The 7,671-nt window shown below is 33.0% G+C and overlaps 2 long non-coding RNA genes across 2 annotated transcripts; both read left to right on the forward strand.

Moving 5' to 3' along the window:
- On the forward strand, window positions 1-6,215 carry LOC145327160 (uncharacterized). Its single transcript, XR_013882086.1, has 4 exons — window positions 1-118; window positions 4,889-5,037; window positions 5,595-5,755; window positions 6,123-6,215. It is a non-coding gene; the product is annotated as an uncharacterized LOC145327160 (long non-coding RNA).
- A 543-nt stretch (window positions 6,216-6,758) lies between these two features.
- On the forward strand, window positions 6,759-7,671 carry LOC145327161 (uncharacterized). Its single transcript, XR_013882087.1, has 2 exons — window positions 6,759-6,885; window positions 7,463-7,671. It is a non-coding gene; the product is annotated as an uncharacterized LOC145327161 (long non-coding RNA).

Raw genomic sequence — 7,671 nt, forward strand, 5'->3', positions numbered from 1 at the left:
CTATATAAACCACGGTCCACGCTTGAGCTAGCATCACCAGCATGGCTCTGCCTAGGCTTATAATTAGAAAGGCCAGGGTATTATTATTGGTTGAAAAGTTTGTACATTATTATTACAGGTATTGTGTCTTTAAAGGGACTGTGAACGTAAATTTTTCTCATCTTAATATCAAATCTTAACATTATCTCATTCATAATATCTCACAGATAGAGCAAAACGCGCTTTTGTTTGCTTAAAAAACGGCTTTTTCCGACGATTTTTATAAGGTACAGGGAAAGGAAGAAATTTTCCGTATTATATAAAATGTCCATTAAATTGATTTTTTCTCCCATTATAGCTAAAATTAAACTTTTTCACATAGTTCTAGATTTTTCCTAACATTTAAGCTGACTTTTAACATAATCCTTGCTTTAAACCAATGCACATTGGGGCAAATCAAGCAAAAAGGGGATTTAATTATTTAGTACCCTTAAAATTCATCCCACAAAAATTTCATTTTATACTTTTTTGTAGGCAACTTAACAACGAACAAATTTGCTTTTATGTTTTTTTCTGTCATTTGAAAGGAACATGGAGATAAAGGTCATTTAATGAAGGTAGATAGAAAATTACCGGAATAACACCCCACGAAAATAGCCCCCCTTTACCCTATCCATCTATCTATTAATCTCTCTATCCATCCGTCTATCTATTCATCTATCTATCCATCTATCTATCCATCTATATATCTATCTATCTATCCATCTGTCTATCCATCTATCTATCCATCTATCTATCCATCTATCTATCTATCTATCTATCCATCTATCAATCCATCTATCTATCCATCAACTATTTATCTATCTATCCATCAACTATCCATCTATCCATCCATCTATCTATCCATCTATCTATCCATCTATCTATCCATCTATCTATCCATCTGTCTATCCATCTATCTATCCATCTGTCTATCCATTTACTCATCATCTATCTATTCATCTATCTATCCATCTATCTATCCATCTGTCTATCCATCTATCTATCCATCTGTCTATCCATCTATCTATCCATCTATCTATCCATCTATCTATCCATCTATCTATCCATCTATCTATCTATCCATCTTTCTATCCATCTGTCTATCTATCTATCTATCCATCTATCGATCCATCTATCTATCCATCAACTATTTATCTATCTATCCATCAACTATCCATCTATCCATCCATCTATCTATCCATCTATCTATCCATCTATATATCCATCTGTCTATCCATCTATCTATCCATCTGTCTATCCATTTACTCATCCATCTATCTATCCATCTATCTATCCATCTATCTATCCATCTGTCTATCCATCTATCTATCCATCTATCTATCCATCTATCTATCCATTTATCTATCCATCTATCTATCCATCTATCTATCCATATATCTATCTATCCATCTTTCTATCCATCTGTCTATCTATCTATCTATTCATCTATCGATCCATCTATCTATCCATCAACTATTTATCTATCTATCCATCAACTATCCATCTATCCATCCATCTATCTATCCATCTATCTATCCATCTATCTATCCATCTGTCTATCCATCTATCTATCCATCTGTCTATCCATTTACTCATCCATCTATCTATCGATATATCTATTCATCTACCTATCCATCTAACTATCCATCAAAGTGTTCAAAGTGTCAAATTTGGGGTCATAGAATTCATTTCAGTAGAAGGGGAGAGGATGGTGTAAAGGGGGTGGATGGGGATTCTTATTTTAACAAGCTACAAGTTTCACTTAATAATAAATCCATTATAAATGTGGGCATTATTGATATAGATTTTTATTAGCTAATATCTATATTTATAATGATATTATGATTCTTGTTTACTGTTTATATGTATACTAGCGGCTTCGCCCCTAGCCTCTATGGGCTTTGCTCCAAGAGGTAATTAAACAAGGATGACAACATCCATAGAAGCGAATCTCTGAAATGGAAGGACAAACGAACATTAACACATGTGAAGTGTAAGAACTGAATATTAATGCATGTCTATAAAAGATTGTAATTAAAACTGATTAAATACATGTTACTGTTTAAGGACATACTGATGTTTTTAGGGCTTGATTATAGAGATGCTTCGCTTATAACACTATACCTTAATGTACTAAGAATAAGTACTGAGTATTCAGTAAATCACATGAATAGGATATTTTTAACATTCAAAACTATTATTTGTTGTCATAAAAGTAAAAAATCAGCTTGTTATAAAGGACCAGTAGATATATTCCCTGAAGAGTATAATCTAATCGGTTTTGTGGTTACCGAGATCTATTGGTACGGACGGACAGACAAACATACATCAAGCTACTTTGTATTATAGATTAACATCCAGGGATCTAAGGAACAAAACAATAACCGATTAATGTATGTACATCCCCAATATAGATACATTAAATAATAAATTATTTTACAAAATTGATTGTCTGTAGATGACAATTAGTGGTTGAAAAGTTTTGATACTCATCTTAATGAACCAACCAATAAAAAATCAATCAAATTTCCTAAAGTTGTTATGCCAACGAATACAAAAACGTTATTATAAAACTTTGAAGTTTGGGGACTAGTGTAATGTCCCCTCCCTTTCTAAATAAAACTGAAGACGCTAAACATGAAGACCATGTAACTACAAAACTTAAAAACAAAGCATTACCAATAGACAGACAGATAGACTACTTGCTAATTCATATTTAAAATGATTATAGGAACACTACGTTATTTGAATGTTAGCTTTACCTTTCCGCAGTGAGGGAGGGGACATTGGGCTGTTTATAACACTAGTCCCCAAAGTTTTACAGTTGTGTTGTCTTTAAACATTTTAACTACTAACTTTGATCTACACAAGGGGTAATTTTGTGTATTATCATTGGGGATGTACATCAATTTATTGACCTTTGTCTTCTCCCTTTAGATCCCTGATATTTGTAATAATCCATAGAAACACTTATTTAGTTACATTAAAACATCAAACATAAAGAGGTTTAGATTTAGGTTTAGCACCCCCCCTTCCCTCCCCTCCCCATCATTTAGTCAATAGAACTTGAAAATATTCATTATCAACTTATATTCAAAGTCTGATCAAATAAATATTTCTCATAACTATGTTTTTGCGTCTTTTATTTATATGTATTACATCTTACATTTGACTTTAAAAGCGCATTTAAAAGCTTTTTCTTACAATCTTTTCTTGCACCCACCTTTAGAAAACGGGCTAAAAACCCCTACGGGGGCGCGGGGGGGTAAATGAAACCAGTACAGGCGATTATAATATGTCTTTGGGCAATCAAATATCGTTTTTTTAGTCGGTGGCAACCAGTGAAAACATGTTTCCTGATACTGTCTACTTAAATGTTGATTTTAAAACAAACAAAAATAAACTAAAATCTTGACTTCAACTAGAATTATTTAGGACTAATTTCTTCAATTTGTGTTTTTTTCTTTTATACTGTCAAAATATATGTAATGCATGACTCATCAAAAGTTATTTTGTCTAATTACGTTAATTCTAAGAGATTTTATAATACTTTTAAAATTGTTGGTGAAACACAAAAAGTATGCCTTTTTCTGTAAGAAAATTTTTGCATTTCTTGACTTCCATGCATTAGAATGCTTACTTGAAAAGCGTATTTTTACGATTCCTTTGAAATCTGATGTACATTGGGTATGATAATACTCATAGAATGTTTACAACTTGATTTGGGGGTGGTGAATTGATGCCCCTTGTTGCCCCTATGTGCAATGTATAGTTACTTAGAAATTGATAAAATAAGCAATATTTTTTATTGAAAACCAAATACAATAACAAAGCCAGAAACAGGTTTTTTATTATTATCTAATTAACTTTAGATGGCCCATCTTAATTACAAATTTGTAAATAATAAAGACGCAATATTTTTTTATAAACAGTCTGATAAAAGTGTAAACTAATTCTCCAAAGTGGGTTATTTATTGTCCAACACAATAAAAAAGGATATTATTATTTTAAATAACCTATGAGATTCAACCCTTTTTTTGTCAATAATACGAATTTAAAATATGTCTTTATTACCTAACTACTATGTTATAAAAAAACTAATTGGCAATTTTATAGCATAAAATAAATCCTTAACAGTAAGTAAATTGTTTCAACTATATATGACAAGTTAAATATCCCTACAAACATTATAAGAATCAAAAACGTTCAGATTTTCCCTGTTTTTTCCTTTTTCCCTCTCAAAATACCATAAAATCAAGGCATTATTCCTGGATATTTTTGTTAATAGGACGTTTTTGGTTGATCAGTGTAGTGAAATGTGCTTAGTAAATGTTAAGATTTGATAATCAGATGAGAAATTTTTACGTTCACACTCCCTTTAATGGCTTTTCACATGTCTTATTTTATAAAGTAGGAAGGCTTTTTTTTGTCTGAAGCTTAAGATCTCGGAATTTCACCTTGCATAGAGCATTCGTAAAATGTACTGGGGTGCCCTTTCTTTACTGTTTAGTTTTAATAAGAATTAAAAAAAAACAATATTAGGGTTACTTTTCCTAGGAGTGAGAATATATATATATAGTTATAAACATTCCCTGATCTTATGAGAAGCTAATTGAATAGGAGAACCATACAGATCGATCCAGCGGTTTGTAAGCTCAGCATTGTTAATTTTTAAAACATGCATTTTTAAACTCTCTTTACAAACTAGAATGGAAGAAAATAAAACCAAACAAATCAAATACATATAAGACCGATCTTTATTTATCCATCTTTCTTTATTACTTTAAATATATAATATTTATTTCCATATTTTTATTCTGTTCTTTACTTAGGAATGATAACTTTTTAACCTAACCAAAATATTCAGGGTCTGCTGTATTCCGGGCTGTTCCTGTACCACCTGGCGTCGTATGAGAGCGGCGGCGAGGCGCTGGTGTCCTGCGGCATGTTGGAGTCACTCCTTAAGGTCATACAGTTGGCCAGCAGTGAATTGGAACACATTACTTTTGTTACTAGGTATGTTTTTCATGGTTTGATATACAAGTATTACACTGAAAGCTAGGTAAAAAAACAAGGTTGACATCATCCATAATGTATATCATAGAAATAAAGAAAAATACGCACAATTTATAAAAATAAGTTTCTTTGTCTTTTAAAGCATGACCGACGGACGTAGTAAATTATATACTGGTTTCTCGCCGTCTGTCTTGAAAAGGATCGCATGTTAAAGATTGCATCACAGACGTATAAAGCGGACAAACAAAGCGTATTATAATAAAGTAGATTCTTTATAATAAGAAATATATTCAAAAGTTTAGAAAAATTTGTTTTTCATTCTTTTTCCAGCGTGGCTTCGAAACAAATTAAAATCGATTAGAAACGGTTCTCAGCCATAATGATAAAACATGTATACTGATCATTTTCCAAATAAAAATCATAATACAAGTACCAGTTTTGGTAGCCTAAGCCTTAAGCCTCTCAGGGCTAACAAAACTGGCTTTAATTATATGATTTTTATTTGAATATCCACAGAAAGCTATCTATAATACGATGGAATAAAAAATATTATTTAGGGCTGTAAGAGTGATAGATCAGAAACTATTCATATGACGTAGCGGCCATAGCCGCTCAGGAGGAGCTGGCGGCGGCTCAGGATGCGGATGCTGTTGATCCCATTGGTGGTCCTAGTGGCTCAGGTTCTAGCTCTAGGCTAGCTTCTCATCTTATTCAACAGGTATGCATTGTTTATTTATACAGGGATCTTAAGGGATAAGACAATGGACGATAAGTTTTTTAAGTTGCAAGCCAACGAATGAGAGATGTGTTGATTAAACCTTCAAGACCAGTAAAACTTACAGTCCAGTGTAACTTCCTTTCCTGGCATTTATAGAAGTTGAATAAGAAATGATAAAATATTATAAAGATATGCGAAAATGTAAAAAAGAGATAGGATATATGAAGAAATATTGATTTTAATCTTATATTGTATAACACAAACTTTGCTTAAATAAAAATAAAATCCTATAACGTAGCCCTATACTATTGAAAATAGTTAAATATAACAAAACATATTATTAATATCAATCTATCTGATTATTTAGGACGTACCCAAGCCTGGTTTGACCTGCCTACCCCAGCGGGCTGCCTTGCTAAAATCTATGCTCAACTTCTTAAAGAAGGCTATTCAGGAATGGGTTATTAAATGATTTAAGACGAAGTAAAATATTGTTTAAGTTTAAAAAAAGATTGTACTAAAATAATTTACGTTTCTGTAGACACAACGGGAAACATGGTTCTTATGGGATAGGACAAAAGACGAAGTATTGAAATTAAATCAAGATTTACCTAATAAAAATTAGGTACTCAAAGTTTTTGAGTTGACGAATAAGTAAACTTGTTTCTGAAACTTTGGATACCATTATGATATTTACACCATTTTACCCTCCCTGCCTGGGATTTAGGTCTAAATTTATCTAATATTAGTACTTGTTTGGGACAGGGATCTAAAGGGACAAGACAATGGCGGATAAATTGATGTACATCAGCAATGATGATACACAAAATTACCCCTTCTGTGGAGTATAATTAGTTGTTGAAAGCTTTAGACACTTAACTTGATTAATCAACCATTCAAAATTCAATAAAAGTCCCTAGAGTTGTTAAAGCAACGAAGAAGAAAATAAAGCTTTGGGGACTAGTGTAATAAACAGTCCACTTCCTTCCTTCATTTAATCCTCCATAACTTAGGACCCCGCGTTCCACGACTCCATACGCCACGTGAAGCATATAATCAGTAATGCCGAGTACTATGGCCCCAGCCTGTTCTTGTTAGCCACGGATGTTGTTACTGCTTATGTTTTCCAGGTAAGCTTTCCCTTTATTTTTTCTCGTTCTGCGTTTTCAAAGATGTTTAGTTAGATAACTTTGCTGATTTTTTTGCCACGTGTCAAGATGCCTGTAGGAAATGAATGAGGGGGGAGAGGGGGAGTCGAACCTACACACTTTTATTTTTGCTTTCAAAAGAAAAAATTTAGGTGTGAGAGTAAGGGGGGGGGGGGAAGTTCTGACACATTTGCGTAAACAGCGAGTATAGGCTTTATCTTTGGGACGGACGGACGGACAGACATCGTTCTACTTTGTATTATAGATTAGATATTTAGTAGGGAGGGATGGGACATTGGGCTGTAAATTACACTAGCCCCCAAAGTTTTCAAATAACATTTTCTTATTCTTTGGCCTAACAACCTTGGGTACTTTTATTGATTTTTTATTGGTTGGTTCATTAAGTTGAGTGTCCTAACATTTCAATCACTTATTGTAATCTACAGAAGGGGTAACGATGTGTATCATCATTAGAGATGAACATCAATTTATCAGCCATTGTCTTATCCCTTTATATCCCTGTAATTATCTAATTAACTAATGAGCAATTTTATTCCAGGTTGAATATCAGTGATACGAGGGAATGGGGCCGGTGCCCAGCAAATCCAGGAGGTTGCGCAACAGTTTTCGGCCAGAGCAGTAGAATCAAGAACACTTGTGTGTTTGGCGGCGCACCCAAGGGTCCTCAGCTGCGAGAAGAACGGCTGCTGATTATTAGAATTATTATTTTATGTTCAAGTTAAATAAATATAAAAATACAACAAAAAA

Source organism: Acartia tonsa, chromosome 8, assembly GCF_053477335.1.
Source record: "Acartia tonsa isolate MP-2025a chromosome 8, ASM5347733v1, whole genome shotgun sequence".
Classification (NCBI taxonomy): domain Eukaryota; kingdom Metazoa; phylum Arthropoda; class Copepoda; order Calanoida; family Acartiidae; genus Acartia; species Acartia tonsa.